The 17,500-nt window shown below is 37.8% G+C and overlaps 1 protein-coding gene and 1 long non-coding RNA gene across 5 annotated transcripts in view; both read right to left on the minus strand.

Moving 5' to 3' along the window:
- Positions 1 to 17,500, minus strand: part of LOC106086502 (potassium channel subfamily T member 1) — a 692,064-nt gene that overhangs the window by 415,680 nt on the left and 258,884 nt on the right. The gene's annotated exons all lie outside the window — the stretch shown is intronic.
- The window catches only part of LOC131998065 (uncharacterized), a 172,229-nt gene that overhangs the window by 146,290 nt on the left and 8,439 nt on the right, over positions 1 to 17,500 (minus strand). Inside the window, exon 2 of the long non-coding RNA XR_009398524.1 lies at positions 5,626 to 6,084. This is a non-coding gene — a long non-coding RNA (uncharacterized LOC131998065). The remainder of the gene's footprint in view (positions 1 to 5,625; positions 6,085 to 17,500) is intronic.

Raw genomic sequence — 17,500 nt, forward strand, 5'->3', positions numbered from 1 at the left:
ATTTTAATTTTCCATGAAAATTTCAATTTTCTATGAAAATTTCAATTTTCTATGAAAATTTCAATTTTCTATGAAAATTTTAATTTTCCATGAAAATTTCAATTTTCCATGAAAATTTCAATTTTCCATGAAAATTTCAATTTTCCATGAAAATTTCAATTTTCCATGAAAATTTCAATTTTCCATGAAAATTTCAATTTTCCATGAAAATTTCAATTTTCCATGAAAATTTCAATTTTCCATGAAAATTTCAATATTCCATGAAAATTTCAATTTTCCATGAAAATTTCAATATTCCATGAAAATTTCAATTTTCTTTGAAAATTTCAATTTTCTTTGAAAATTTCAATTTTCTTTGAAAATTTTAATTTTCTATGACAATTTCAATTTTCTATGAAAATTTCAATTTTCCATGAAAATTTCAATTTTCCATGAAAATTTGAATTTTCCATGAAAATTTGAATTTTCCATGAAAATTTGAATTTTCCATGAAAATTTGAATTTTCCACGAAAATTTTAATTTTCCATGAAAATTTTAATTTTCCATGAAAATTTTAATTTTCCATGAAAATTTTAATTTTCCATGAAAATTTTAATTTTCCATGAAAATTTTAATTTTCCATGAAAATTTTAATTTTCCATGAAAATTTTAACTTTCCATGAAAATTTTAATTTTCCTTGAAAATTTCAATTTTCCATGAAAATTTCAATTTTCCATGAAAATTTCAATTTTCTATGAAAATTTCAATATGCCATGAAACTTTCAATTTTCCATGAAAATTTCAATATGCCATGAAACTTTCAATTTTCCTTGAAAATTGAAATTTTCCATGAAAATTTCAATTTTCCATGAAAATTTCAATTTTCCATGAAAATTTCAATTTTCCAGAAAATTTTCAATTTTCCAGAAAATTTTCAATTTTCCAGAAAATTTTCAATTTTCCATGAAAATTTCAATTTTCCATGAAAATTTCAATATGCCATGAAACTTTCAATTTTCCTTGAAAATTTCAATTTTCCATGAAAATTTCAATTTTCCATGAAAATTTCAATCCATGAAAATTTCAATTTTCCATGAAAATTTCAATTTTCCATGAAAATTTCAATTTTGCATGAAAATTTCAATTTTCCATGAAAATTTATATTTTCCATTGGGACTCGGCTATAAAAAGGAGTCCCCTTATCATTGAGCTTAAACTTGAATCGGACAGCACTCATTGATATGTGAGAAATAATGCCCCTGTTCCTTAATGCAATGCTCATGGGCAACTTTGCATTTCGCAACTCTTGCTTGCCACACTAATGCCCTTCCTCCTTTGCCCGTTTTTGCCATGGATACCAAATCCAATTAAGACACCACGACAAGCATTACTTAGAACAATAAAATATCAATGACACTAATCAATATCGATTGTCTGGCATATGCTCGATTCGCTCGATTTTATTACTCAAATCTTAAGCAATTCGTGAAACGAACAAAGATTTAATGAAGCCGCCATGGCATTCGTTGTCACGGCACATCACACCGTAGAACGATAAGTTTAACGAGGATTGAGGCATTAATAATTGATAACATTCGTTTTTTGGTAATTTATTAGGTAATTTGAAGAACTGAGAAACAACAAAATCGAAATAACAAACATTTGTTATAGCCACTCAATAAATTTATTCACCTGGACACCTGAGTGCTGCAGAGAAAACGCAATAAATATTTTAATTAAAGTTTGCATCACATTTTTGTCAATTGTCAATGACTTGCCATAAATTGTGAATGGGGCCATTGTTACGCTCACCATAAGGTCAAAGGCCTCAGGTGATGCCTTGGCTTTAGTTGCCTTCTTTATTGGCCTTGCATTTCCCCAGCACAACAACAGTTGACAATATGACCAGCTGGCCTCTGACATTGAACTGTGATACAGCTGGACTTCTTGCTGGCATTATTTTCTCTCCGCTTAAATTGATTTAAGCGTAGCAATGGAGGAATCATAAAATGCATAATTTATTCAGTCTGCCATTAAGATTCCTCTAACAAGATAACCATCGAACCAATCATGTGAAGCAGCAAATAAGATGAGAGCATGAAGAAAACCTACAGTGTGTGTGTGTGTGTGTGTGTGTAAAGGAGCCAACACAGTGGTGTCAGATACTAGAAATAAAAAGAATGGAACACATTCATACAACGCGATGTTGGGTACGACTGATTCGAGGTGTCAACTTTGATTCGAAGATTTCTTAGTGGTACAAAAAGTCAAGTCTAATGTTGCTTTCCACATTAGACTTGACTTGAATGATTCGACAGTTTTTGGGACCATGTTTCGTTATAGCTGCCATAAAGTTCGAACTTCCCTTTTTTTGATTTTCTTTTCGTTTTTATATCCACCATCGAAGGATGGGGGTATATTCATTTTGTCATTCCGTTTGCAACACATCGATCACATTATCGGGCGGACCCTCCCCCTTAACCCAATAGTACTACCCAAAAATAAAAGTGAACCGATCGGGACAATATGGGATTCAAATGAAAGGTATTCAAGAGTATAGTACGAATTTGGGTACGAAATGAAAGGTATTCAAGAGTATAGTACGAATTTATAATAAATGTTGGGTCCAAGTGCCTGGGAGGTCGTGCGGTCCCAAAACCCCTTAAAGTAGGTTTTTTTAACGATCATGACAATATGGGACTCAAATGAAAGGTATTCGGGAGTAGATTACGAATATGGTCAGAAAGTAGGAGGAGGCTTTATAGTTTATTAATAACGGAAGGGGGCGTACCCTCCACAGTTACCCCAAAAACACGACCCAAAATCGAACGTGGACCGATAAGGACAACATGGGTATCAAATGAAAAGTATGACGGAGTAGATAACGAATCTGGCCCCCACGAAACCTCACCCCCACAATAAGGCCCAAAATGGGTACATTAGCCAATCACGGATATATGGGACTCGGTTGGTTTGTTCCGTACAGACTGAAAAACGGCAAAACCGATTTTCTCGAAATTTTCGAATATTATAATTCTAGGTATCGGAAGGGGGACTGACCCTCCCCCTTATGCCAAAAATACAAAGTGGATAAAAAGTGGACCGATCGGGACAATATAGGTATCAAATGAAAGGTATTGGAGAGTCCTATCCTATCGGGCCGTCCTAACCTAAAAACTCCCAAAAACACATATATTGGACGTTCATTTCAATATGGGGCTCAAATGAAAGGTATTCGGGAGTAGATTTTGAATCTGGCATACAAAATCAGATCGAAGTATAGGGGGCCACGCCAACGCTCAAAAACGCCATTAGATCTATTATGACTAGATTGTGTACGTTTGTCTGGAAAGAAACATAGGCAAAAAAATTGTACACCTTTTTGGGGAAATCTTTTTGAATGACGATGCATAGTATTTTGCAAATCTCGCCAACATTAAGAGGGGATAAACACCACTCGGTCCAATGTTCTCACCAGAATTCGAACGCGTTCAGTGTCATAGGTTACATTGGCACGAAATCGATATCCGCATTCAGGGTGAAGTGTCCCCACCCTAAAAAGATATCAGAGACTTAAAGAAGGCGCAGCGTAGAAATCTAAAACGATCTAGCCGTATCCGTCTGTGCGTCCATCAGTCTGTTGAAATCACGCCACAGTCTTTAAAAATAGAGATATTGAGCTGAAACTTCTTTTTTTTTTTGTCCGCAGGCAGGTTAAGTTCGAAGATGGGCCATATCGGACTATATCTTGCTATAGACCCCATATAAACCGATCCGCCGACTTAGGGTCTAAGGCCCATTCATTGTCCAATTTTGACAAAAATTGGGACCCTGACTTGTGTTAGGTCCTTTGACATTATTCCTCAATTTAGCCTAGATCGGTCAAGATTTAAATATAGCTGTTTAAGATTTTGGGCCCATAAAAGGCGCATTTATTGACCGATATCGCCGAAATTTGGGACAACAAGTCGTGTTAGGGTCTTCGATAACCTTCTGCAATTTGGCTCAGATAGGTCCAAATTTGGATATAGCTGCCCTATAGATTGATCTCTCGATTTAAGCTTTTGGGCCCATAAAAGGCGCATTTGTCGACCGATTTCGCTGAAATTTGGAACAATGAGTTGTGTTTGGCCCTTCGACTTTCTTCTTCAATTTAGCCCAGATCGGTGTAGATTTGGATATAGCTGCCATATAGACCGATCTCTCGATTTAAGGTTTTGGACTCATAAAAAGCCCATTTATTGTCCGCTGTCGCCGAAATTTGGAACATTGAGTTAAGTTAAGCTCCTCGACATACTTCTGCAATTTGGCCCAGATCGGTTCAGATTTGGATATAGCTGCCATATAGACCGATCTCTCGATTTAAAGTCTTGGCCCCATAGAAGGAGCATTTATTGTCCGAGTTCGCCGAAATTTGGAACATTGAGTTAAGTTAAGCTCCTCGACACACTTCTGCAATTTGGCAGAGATCGATCCAGATTTCGATATAGCTGCCATATAGACCGATCTCTCGATTTAAGGTTTCGGGCCCATAAAGTTCGCAGTTATTGTCCGATTTCGTCGAAATTTGGGACAGTGAGTTGTGTTAGGCCCTTCGACTTCCTTCTTCAATTTAGCCCAGATCGGTGTAGATTTGAATATAGCTGCGATTTAGACCGATATATCGATTTAAAGTCTAGGCCCCGTAAAAGGCGCATTTATAATCCGCCTTTTTACTTGTTTTTCTATTCTATTCTTAATTTCCCAACTTTCTGCTCAACATCCTTGTACAATCAACAAATTTATGCTTAATGAATTTGTCTTTCATCCACTGTTTGAGCGTCAGTTTATTTCCAAAGCCCAATAAATAAGGCAAACAATAAGTTTTGTGTATGCATTGCTCGTTCGTGATACTGAAATATTTATGTGGAAAATACAAAAAAAAAGGAAGTGAAACGAAAAAAATCCCAAGCAAAAAAATCGCAGAGAGACGGAAAAGGAAACAAAATGACCCACTAACATTGGTTTGTTGTTACTGTTGGATTGTTGTTTTTTTTTATGCGTTCAAGATGGATACTCGTAAATTAAGTGTTCTTTGCGCGCCAGTGCTCACTTGCTTGTGCTGTTGCTCACATTCGCCAAACGCCAAGGACTGATTTATTATTTATAATGGATAGCTTACAATATCATCAGAACAAGTGGCAGTCAGGGCAGCAAGGAACAATGTAAGCAAGAGCCGCAGTTACCCCAAAAAAAAAAAAACCGAAACGCCAATAACATAAAAAGCAGCACTAAAAAAGTGTATCAGATTAATATCCATATACATATTCCTTTTCTTTAACTTTGTCTGAACCCCCCTTAAAGATTTTATTTACTACGCCCTTGACTTACTGCACATTATTTGCTTGCCCTCAATTAAATGATTACAAGTTCGTGCAGGCCCAATTTTGGCCAACTACAGCCATCATGGCTATATTGCAATGATTTTAAGTGGAACTCCATTGCACTCTCAAAAAAGAATCTAAGACCGAGTAGAGTTACTTACGACCAATTGAATAGAGTTGAGCTCACAAATGAAAAGAATAGGAATACTTGAGCCAAAGGTTTATTTGTTCGCTTTTGGGTGCAAAATAGAAGGTTTTTCTTTTCTTCTTTCATAACTTACCGTAGTTGGAGTCGCTAAGGATTGTTGCAGAATGATTTTGCAGGATTTTCTGGTGCTTTGTTGGTTTGCTTCCAACTGCTAAAACAAACCAAAATAGAGGACGGATTTTCCAGTTGCCGGCTAGTTGAAGATGATTGTGATGCCCAGCTTCGCAGAGCAATATGCTTGTTTTGGGTACTTTAGCATTGAGACATGATGATGATGATGATGGTGATGGCACAGGCAGCCAGCCAAAAACCCTTAACAATGGTTGCTGTAAATTACATTGAGTGCTGGCACCCGTCAACTTCTTTCGCTGTTGCTGTGCTGGTAACTTTGATAAATGTGGATTAGGTTGTTGCTTCACTGCGGCTGTGAGTTGTAACTTCCAAGTTGAGGGTTTTCTTTGAATTGGTTTTGCTGAAGGATTTCGTTTGCTTTTTATGTTTGCACTTCTTCTTAACGAATTAAACAAACAACCTGGTGTTTTTATCAAAAGGTGGAAGGCATAAACACACACAAGAACATGCACGCCCGCATATAACACACTCCCACACACATACACACACATGTTTGTTTATCTTTGAACCAAGGTAATGTAGCTAAAATGTATTCTCATTCTATTATTCCCATAAGTCTTACGATGGTATTGGTTTAATACCTTATTTCTGGGTAGGTTAAAGATAATTTTCTTATTTATGTTTATACAAAACGAACGACAGAGAGGTCGTTAGAGAGGCGGAGAGGAGGAAGTAAGTTTTCTTAAAACAGCTTAAGCTGGCAACAGTGGGGAAAATGGTGAAGCTTGACAGTTTACTTACAATCTAAGAACCAAACTTTCGAGCTACACTAAAATTTTAACTATCAGCTGGAGGATATGCCCTCAGAGTGTTCTAGCGAGGAAAGTTTGCAAATTGAATTTTGTTTGCTTGAGGATATGCCCTCAGAATGTTTTAGCGAGGAAACTTTGCAAATGCAATTTTGTTTGCAAATTTGCCATGGAGATTCCATTAAGCAACACCGAGTGCTGCCTGATTCAAGTTTTAAGCTGAATAATAATTGGCCTCCATTTTTTTGACCTAGTCCGAACGGTGTGCCATAGAGCCGCACCTCTTTTAGGACAAGGTTTTTGCATGGCAAAATACTTCACAAATGTCTCGGGCATTAGGAAGGGATAACCACCACCAATACCATGGCAGCCGGTTGTATGTACCAGATTAACCCGATGGATTCCTTCATCGGCAAGGGCTGCCGCCTCAGTGTATAACACACTGCTACGACAACATAACCACCACTGAAAACCTCACCACTGTAAACCTTTTTCTGGTGTTCTAGCCAGGATTCGAACCAAGGTGTTTCGCATCAAAGGAGAAGGCCACCATAGCGGAGGAAACTTTACAAAATATATTATCCTTTTGATATAGGAATATCCTCAACTTTTTTTCCAACCTTTCCAATGATACAAATCTGGGAACATTTTCCCCACATTTAAGGGGATTTTTGTAAATATTTAGGGAATAATTTTTTTCCCCATATTTAAGGGGATTTTTGTAAATATTTTGGGAATTGTTTTTTTCAACTTTTTTCACCTATTAAATTCGTGGTCCTTTTTCATTTCAATTCACGGGATCTTTTTTTTCATAATTTGAAACTGGTTGGTTGCCCAAAGATATTTTCTCATTTAAAGGAATTTAAAGAATTTTGTAAAAAAAAAAAAAAAAATAGAATAAACAATTTAACAATTTTTTCTTTATAAATATGAAATTCGTGGCCCATGGGAACATTTTCCCTATTTGAGAGAATTTCAAAAGATTTTTGTTAAATATTTTTAATAATTTTTTCACTTTCCAAAAGTATAAAATTCGAGGCGCAGTGAAGGCATCACTTCCGACCAAAAGAAATTTTGGTATTTTTAAATTTTTGCAATTTTGTTTAATTATCGAATGAATGTAAACTCCTGAACCCATGGATAGACTTTCACCATTACGAAAATTCAAACTGAGGAATTTTTCACTGTATTAATGTACCAACAAATCGTCTTTCAGACATTTTCAACTTTTTACCAGAATTTTGGGATTTTTTTACAACGTTTTGTTTCATTGTTTTTCAAGTCGATCGTAATGAACAAGAGAATGCAACACCCAAAGGAGAGATTGTTAAATGAGTCTTGAAGAAAAGAAATTGCCAGTTCCCCAGACATGTCACCAGTGGGGTGACATGTATGCTGCCTTCTTTATCTCATCGGCACCATAGTGAACTATGTCCGTCCGTCAGACCGGCCTACAGTTCACCGCCTGTTGTTCGTAGTACTTAAAGTTAAGATCATAAGCACAAGTCCTATATAAAATCTCAACTACAACTATCAAACTGTTAGCTTTTTCACTGAGTAATATTTCTTCAAACAAACTTCAATTTCCCCCTTCGCATTCATTTTATGCCTTTGTCAATGTGGCAAGTTCCACCAGCCGACGTCAACATGACCACCACAAATGTGGTGGATTTTTTCAACTTTTAGGAACATTTTCAAATATTTGGGATTTTTTTCAAAATTTTCAAAAATTTTTAAAATTTATTTCAAAATTTTGGGAATTTTTCATAATTTTTTGAATTTATCAATATTTTCGAAATTTTTCAAAATTTTGGGAAAATTTCTAAATTTTGGGAAAATTTCTAAATTTTGGGAAAATTTCAAAATTTTGGGAAAATTTCAAAATTTTGGGAAAATTTCAAAATTTTGGGAAAATTTCAAAATTTTGGGAAAATTTCAAAGTTTTCGGAATTTTTCAAAATTTTCGAAATTTTTCAAAACTTTGGGAATTTTTCAAAATTTTGGGAATATTTCAAAATTTTCGGAATTTTCCAAATTTTGGGAATTTTTCAATATTTTGCGAATTTTTCAAAATTTTGGGAATTTTCAAAGTTTTGGATTTTTTTTTTTTTAAATTTTTGGATTTTTTTTTCAAAACTTAGGAAACTTTAAAAATTTTGGGAATTTTTCAAAATGTTGGGAATTTTTCAAAATTTTGGGAATTTTTCAAAATGTTGGGAATTTTTCAAAATTTTGGGAATTTTCAAAGTTTTGGAAAATATTTTAAAAATTTTTGGGTTTTTTTTTCAAAATTTTAGGTAGTTTTTAAAGTTTTCCATATTTTCGGAATTTTTCAAAATTTTGGGAATTTTTCAAAATTTTGGGAATTTTTCAAAATTTTGGGAATATTTCAATATTGTGGGAATTTTCAAAGTTTTGGAAAATTTTTTAAAAATTTTTGGATTTTTTTTTTCAAAATTTTGGGTAGTTTTTAAAGTTTTCCGAATTTTCGGAATTTTTCAAAAATTTGGGAATTTTTCAAAAATTGGGGAATTTTTCAAAAATTTTTCAAAATTTTGGGAATTTTTTAAAATTTTCGGAATTTTTCAAAATTTTGGGAATTTTCAAAGCTTTGGAAATTTTTTTACAATTTTTTGGATTTATTTTCAAAATTTTGGGAAGTTTTCAAAATGTTGGCATTATTTTCAAAGTTTTGGGAAATTTTCAAAATTTTGGCAGTATAAATTTTCAAAATTTTGGAATTTTTTTTAAAATTATGGAAATTAATTTCTTTGCGCTTCTTTAGTTTGGTCACAAAATTTCATTTTGTTGTTGGTTTAACCAGCTTAGACCAAACAATGTGTTTTTATTTCTTTCTTCTAATTCAAAACAAAACAACAGTGCAATGGTAGAAGCATGCCCTCTGAACGCAGCTCTGCTCACTAATTAGTGAGTGGGTGGAAGCATGTAATCATTTTGGTGGCATAGCAGTCTGACGAGGCCCCTGGCAAAGACCGAAATCGCGATCTTGCTTCTATTTCAAAACAAAGCAACAAAAACACTTTAAAGAGTCTCACCATTTGTGGTGTGTTAAATATATCAAGGGGGCGGGCTGCAATGATCGCGGTTTCGGCCTTTGCCAGGAGCCTCGTCAGACTGCTATGCTACCAAAAAGATTACATGCTTCCACCCACTCACTAATTAGTGAACAGTGCAGCATTCAGAGGGCATGCTTCTACTATTGCACTGCTCAATAATTAGTGAGTGGGTGGAAGCAAAGAGCGATTTTCATTTTCGAGGTTACTTTATAGTATTTAGAGCACACAACAAGCCGAATACTGGCTTAGATGTATGTCCATAGTGGCATGAGGCGGATTATTATTATTCACACCCTTTTTGCAGCCACTTAAAGCTCTGTATTTATTCCAAATTTGAACACATTTGCTCGAAATTTCATACGAATTGTTCTATAACCCATCTGAAAACCTGCTACAAAGTCCATTAAAATCACTTCAGGATTAGATGTAGCTCTCAATTTCCTCTTACAGGGTAGGTATAAAGTATTGTGCCTTTCCTCACTTGCCGTCAATGCCGTCTCTTTGCCCCACTGTGTACGAATATGGTGGCAGGGGGAGAAAAATGTGTACTTAAATTGATGGAGCATCCTAATATGCAACAAGTAAGCCAGTGTTTTGCTTTTTGTTTAACTTGCGTTTGGGTGTTAATATTGGTCTTAGTTTTTGTGTTGGTATTAGTGTTGGAGCCAGTCCTGGTGTTAGTATAAGTGTTGGGGTTTTTTATGGTATGAGTGTTGTTTGGTTGGCTGTTTCCCGTTTTTTTTCCACAGACGACTTCACGTATTTCCGTTTTAGTTTAAGACCTCTTCAAATGTTCGCACACGTGTGTGCTCATATGCTCGGTAAGCATTGCTCACACCCTTGGACTTGGCTCTAAGCCAAACACACACACACACACATGTACACACACAAAATGTGTTCGTTTTGTTTTTAATAAGGATATTAGATAAAATCGTTATTGTGCTGGCTGGTTTTTGTTTGCTCTCATTTGTTTTATTTGTTGTTGCAGTTTATTTATCAACACAACATTTTTATTGTTTTTTCCTCCTTTACCGAATGTATTTTAATTGCGGTTTTCTCCAACACAAGGTCAGAGGTCAATTTTTGTGTAAATTTTGCTTAAGAGAAATAAGGGATAAGGAACTTTTCTGATTTATAAACTAAGCAAATTGGGAAGATGGCATAGAAGAAAATATGAAGTTGGAATTAAGGGCTATAACCTCAAAATATGTTCATTAAGAACATAATTCTTAAATTACAATTTGTGTAACCATAGACATTTATAGCCATCACCACTTCGTGGTTTCGAGTCGAAAAATCAGGAAATAATTCAATAAATTTTGGAAGTATTAATAGGATTTTTGAGAATTTTCCTTTCCAAAGAAGCAAGATCGCGATTTCGGCCTTTGCCAGGGGCCTCATCAGACTGCTATGCCATGAAAAAGATTACATGCTTTCACCCACTCACTAATTAGTGAGCAGTGCAATGGTAGAAGCATGCCCTCTGAACGCTGCACTGTCACTAATTAGTGAGTGGGTGGAAGCATGTAATCATTTTGGTGGCATAGCAGTCTGATGAGACTCCTGGCAAAGGCCGAAATCGCGATCATTGCAGCCCGCTCCTTGATACATTTAACACACCACAAATGGTGAGACTCGTTTAAGAGTTTTTGTTGTTTTGTTTTGAAAGTCACAAACACTTTTGGAGTGTAAGAAGTAGATTAACGCCTTCTTTGAGAATGGCACGATCCGCATTGTCTGGACGTCGGGCCAAAGCGGAGTGAGGGGGAATGAAAAAGTAAAACGATTTGGCAGTGTAGGTTAGAGGACTGCCCGTGCTGTTATATGGTTCTGAAGCATGGGTACTTGTGAAAGCAAATGAGGCAGTACTTTGAGTATTTGAGAGAAAGATTCCCCGTAAAATATATGGGACAGTTTGTGTTAACGGAGAATATAGGCGACGTATGAAGCACGAGCTGTATGAGCTGTATGACGACGATAGCATCGTTACACGCATCAAAATACCACAGCTGCGTTGGCTAGGTCATGTTGTCAGAATGGATGAAGAAGCTCCAGCAAAGAAGTCTTTTGAAGGTAAACACGGTGGTACACGCAAACCGGGAAGACCAAAAGCCCGTTAGAGAGATCAAGTGGTGGGAGACACCCCCAAACTTGGTGTCAGAGATTTTAGAATGAGTGCAGAAGATCCGCTATTCTATGTCCGGCTAGTGGAACAAATATTCGGTCATAGTCATTTAAATTAAAGTAAGACTGAGATGGCAGCCTGTGCTGATGAATGACTTCATCGGGTTAATCAGGTACGCACAACTGGCTGCCAGGGGAATGTAAAAAGGAAGAAAGGTTTAACTACGCCATAGTCAACCACTGGGACTCTGGTTTGATTTCGATATTATTGAGCTACTGTCCAATGCCAAAACTCTCTCAATCTTTTTATAACCTCCACCATAGGATGGGGGTATACTAATGTCGTCATTCTGTTTGTAACACCTCGAAATATGCGTCTGAGACCCCATAAAGAATTTATTTTCTAGATCGTCATGTCATTTTAAGTCGATCTAGCCATGTCCGCCAGTCTGTCCGTCCTTATGTCTGTCGAAAGCACGCTAACTTTCGAAGGAATAAAGCTAGCCGCTTGAAACTTGGCACAAATACTTCTCATTAGTGTAGGTCGGTTGGGATTGTATAAACTAATCTTGGGTCTTGACTTCTTGAGCCTCTAGAGGGCACAATTCTCGTCCGATTTGGCACATGGTGTTTTGATATCATTTCCAATAAATGTGCGAAGTATGGTCCAAATCGGTCCATAAACTGGTATAGGTGCCATATAAACCGATCTGGGATCTAAACTTACTGAGCCGATAGAGGGCGCACTACCGTTGAACCATCCAGAATGTTCACATCCGCTAAATCAGAGATGTTCTCAAAGAAATGATAACCTAAAGTGAAACTCCCTCTGACTGCTAGTGCGGGCACACTGACAGATGGTGTTCTTTAGTCTCCTTTTCTTCGATGTCCTCACAGCTTCTGTAAAAGTCGTTGTTGGCAACCTTCAGTTTATCATGTTTTCCGATTAGTCTGTGACCCGTCATGACGCAAACAATGACTGAGACATCTGTTTTAGCCAATTACAGCAAAGCAGTAGATCTCTTCAAGTCTAGATGAGGCCACATAGTTTTGGAATGCTCACAGCCCCCTCTTTGTGACCATCTATCATTCGTTGTCCTTCGGGCCTGGTCCTGAAAACTTAGATTGCATGTCGCTAGAGGCATACCCACAGTTTCCAGTTTCCCTGGAAAGAGCTTGCTTTCCGTTTTACATCTCCCTGGGACATCTCTGTGACCCGGCACCCAGAACAGGTGAATTTTGAACTGTTCAACCAACATAACCCCTATAGCCTTAAATTTATTCTCACTGTATCTTACATGAAAAAGACTGATATTGCTTGGTTTAACCTACCAAGCCAGAGAACGGTCATAGGTCCTTTCCAACAACTTATTGTTCAATTATTTGCAGAAAAGGTTTTTTTTTTTCTTTTTTGGTTTTCCACTTTTATTTTCATTACTCTACTCAACGACACAATACTGGAGATCCCTGGGGATTTCATATATCTCAAAGAGGTGGAGAACTATTCGTTCGAACGAAAGATACAATGCAACAAAAGAGAGTTTTCCCTTTGTTCACAGTATACTCGCGTCTTATTCAACTGCAATGTGTATGTGTGTGAGTGCGTTGTAAAGTCACCATGTACACCATGTTGGGCGCCAATGTTGTTTCCATTGGCGTTTGCTGAAAGTGGCTTTGGAACTCTCAATGGAACACACGCAGAGAGAGATGGGCAAGTAACTGTGTTGATAAGGTCAATAGGAAAAGCCAATGGCTTAGTATACACAAATACAGGCCAACATATACAGACCAAACAAAGTGAATGCAATCACCAAGCCGCATACACACACACACGCACACACTCACACTTGCATAGGTCATAAATAACAATTCATGCTGTTGTGCGTACAAGAATAACTGATTCGTAGGCATGTAGCCAGAGGCATATAAAGGGGAGGAGGCACACACACATACATGAATTCATTGGTAAATCCTATAGAAAAATTTCACATATAGTAGACATGAAAAACCGTAACCCTACGACCACACTCCCAGTCAAAGTCAAACGTATTTTGGTAACAACCAAAAAATCCCCAAAATATTTGTACATTTAAGTGAGGGAAATAAAGGCACCAAACCCTATAAACAATGCAGTTTGAGTGAATGATTCAATGTTGTTACAATTGTTATGAGTAATGGTGTCCATGAAGAGCTTTTATACCAAAAATGCCAGATATGGTTGGAATCTTTTTGCTGAGTCAATAAGTCCATTGGAAGGATTGCCATTGACAATGAGCATTAAAAATTTGATAGTTTTGAAGAAGTTAAACATTGTTTTAGAGGCAACCTTTGGGGTTTAAATTTTTGGAGAAATAAATTATTTTATACATGACGACATTGACATAGTCCTAAAAAGTCATAGTAATTACAATGGAACTCTTACGAAATTTTCTTTGCAATATTATGGTGACCAATTCCAGATTAATCTGCACCACTCTTAAGCAACCGCCAACGAACTGCTCGGAATTATGGAAAGAGATGGTATTGGCATGGCCTTAGTTCAGGAACCATAGTTACTAGGTAGCAAAGTTCGAGGACTCAGATCACGCAATTCTAAACTCATATCTCCCCCGACAGAAGGTAAGATTAGAAGCTGGAATCTGTTTCTAACCCTGATATACCGATACGGTAATGAAGATTTAACGTAAGCAGCCCTGAAGAGGTCAAGCAAACCACAACCGGTCATGACCATATCCATATCCCTACCATACGAAGAAGATGACCCACCCGTCAGCTATGGTCCAGGAGGATAGCACAGCAAGAGCTATGGGATAGCACGATACAGTCGAATCCGGATTAATGAACATCGAATCCGGATATCAACTCCGATTAATTGAAAACCTCGGATAATTGAAACAAATATTCCGTATTTTGCTATTTTCGATTAAGCGGATTTGACTTCACTTAGGCTGGAACTTTGAGCTCCAATCAGGGTGCTGTACTTCGTTATCACGACGAGAAGCATAACTGGAACTACATAAGGAGTAGCTGCAACTGAAGTCGCGGACAATCAGCGATATCGAGTGGAGAGTCTCAGAGAGAGGCCGAGTGACACCGGCTCTTCCTTAAATACTGAGTGCCTATGATGATTCGTACAACAAGGCGAGATATTGGCGCCTATCAATAACCAATGGCCATCATGTTCCCCGAGGCCACCGTAGCGCAGAGGTTAGCATGTCCGCCTATGACGCTGAACGCCTGGGTTCGAATCCTGGTGAGAACATCACAACAAACAAATAAGAGCCTGCTATGTTTGGCCGGGCCGAATCTTATATACCCTCCACCTTGGATAGCATTTGTCGAGTTCTTTGCGTGGTATCTTTTTTAAGGCAAACAAAGAATAATGAATAAGAACTATTATGTTATAGTCTGATACGGACCATAAATGAATTGAATGCTGACCATAGCAGAAATCATTGTGTAATGTTTCAGTCCATTCGTATAAGAATTGCGCCTTGTAGGGGCTGAAGAAGCGAAATCGGGAGATCGGTTTATATGGGAGCTGTATCAAGTTATGGATCCATTCAGACCATATTAGACAGGTATGTCGAAGGCCATGAGAGAAGCCGTTGTACAAAATTTCAGCCAAATCGGATAATAATTGCGACCTCGAGAGGCTCAAGAAGTCAAGATCCCAGATCGGTTTATATGACAGCTATATCAGTTTATGAACCGATTTGAACCATAATTGGTACAGTTGTTGGATATCATAACAAAACACGTCGTGCGAAATTTCATTGCAATCGGATGAGAATTGCCCCCTCTAGAGGCTTAAGAAGTCAAGACCCAAGATCGGTTTATATGGCAGCTATATCAGGTTATGAACCGATTTGAACCATACTTGGCACAGTTGTTGGATATCATAACAAAACACGTCGTGCAAAATATCATACCAATCGGATAAGAATTGCGCCCTCTAGAGGCTCAAGAAGTCAGGACCCAAGATAGGTTTGTGTGGCAGCTGTATCAAATCATGGACCGATATGGCCCATTTACAATACCAACCAACCTACACTAATAAGAAGTATTTGTGTAAAATTTCAAACGCCTAGCTTTACTCCTTCGAAAGTTAGCGTGCTTTCGACAGAACCCTTCAGAACTTATATCGGAAGCACGAGAACTGGATTCCGCAGTGAATCTTGTTATGGATTGCCTGAAGGCTTAATGCGCCTTTTATGGGCCCAAACCTTTAAATCGAGAGATCGGTCTATATGGTAGCTATATTCAAATCTGGACTGATCTGGGCCATATTGAAGAAGGATGTCGATGGGTCTAACACAACTCACTGTCCCAAATTTCGGCGACATTGGATAATAAATGCGGCTTTAATGGGCCCAAAACCTTAAATCGAGAGATCGGTCTATATAGCAGCTATATCCAAATCTGGACCTATGTGGTCCAAATTGAATTGGGATGCCGACTGGTCCAACACAACGCATTTAATAACACTGTTCCAAATTTCAGCAAAATTGGATAATAAATGAGGCTTTTATGGGCCTAAGACCTTAAATCGGTGGATCGGTCTATATGGCAGCTTTATCCAAATCTGGACCGATCTGGGCCAAATTGAGGAAACATACCGAAGGGCCTAATACAACTCACTGTCTTAAATTTCAGCAAAATTGGATAATAAATGAGGCTTTTATGGGCCTATGACCCTAAATCGGCGGATCGGTCTATATGGGGGCTATATGGAAATATAGTCCGATATAGCCCATCTTCGAACTTGACCTGCTGATGGACAAAATAAAAAGAATCTGTGTAAAATTTCAGCTCAATATCTCTATTTTTAAAGACTGTAGCGTGATTTCAACAGACTGGCGGACAGACGGACGGGCATGGCTAGATCGTCTTAGATTTTTACGCTGATCAAGACTATATTCACTTTATAGGGTCGGAAATGGATATTTCGATGTGTTGCAAACGGAATGACAGAATAAATATACCCCCATCCTTCAGTGGTGGGTATAATCAGCGACCCGGCGCTGAATGTATCCTTTAAGATTGCACCTATAGAGGGCGCTATTTTCATCTTTTCATTGGGCAATGAAGGTCACCTTAGTGCAGAGGTTAGCAAAACCGCCTATGACTCTGAATGCCTGATTACGAATACTGGCGAAAACATTAGCAAAAATGTCAGCGGTGGTTATCCCCTCCCTGTGTTGGCGACATTTGTGAGGTACTGCCCCATTTGGTATGGCAGCTATGTAAAAACTTCTCCACTAATAGGTGTGGCACTGCGTCACCCCGTTCGGGCTCGGCTATATACTAGCAGGCCCCTTATCATTGAGCTTAAACTTGAATCGGACAGCACTCATTGACATATGAGAAGTTTGCCCCTGTTCCTTAATGCAATGTTCATAACACTGAACGCCTGGGTTCGAATCCTGGCAGGAACATCAGAAAATTTTTAAGCGGTGGTTATTCCCTCCTAATGCTGGCGACATTTGGGAGTTACTTTGCCATGTAAAAACTTCTCCCCAAAGAGGTATCGCTCTGCGGCACGCACTTCGGACTCGGCTATAAAGCGGGACCTCCCCATATCATGGACCTTAAAATTGAAGCGGACATCTCCAATTGATTTGTGAGAAGTTTGCCCCAGTTCCTTAATGGAATGTTCATGGGCAATTTTGCAGATTAGAGGGCACTAGTGCAGCATCCAGGTTGCAAAGAGTGCTCTCCAAGGTTTTTGGCACGCCAAGCTCTCTGAGGAGAGAAGACGGAACAACCATGAGACGACGGAACTACTGCTGGGCACCCTTGAATATGCTGCACTAGTGCCCTCTAATGCAAATGCAAAGGCAGCCTAGAAGAGGACGATGATCAT

Source organism: Stomoxys calcitrans, chromosome 5, assembly GCF_963082655.1.
Source record: "Stomoxys calcitrans chromosome 5, idStoCalc2.1, whole genome shotgun sequence".
Lineage (NCBI taxonomy): Eukaryota > Metazoa > Arthropoda > Insecta > Diptera > Muscidae > Stomoxys > Stomoxys calcitrans.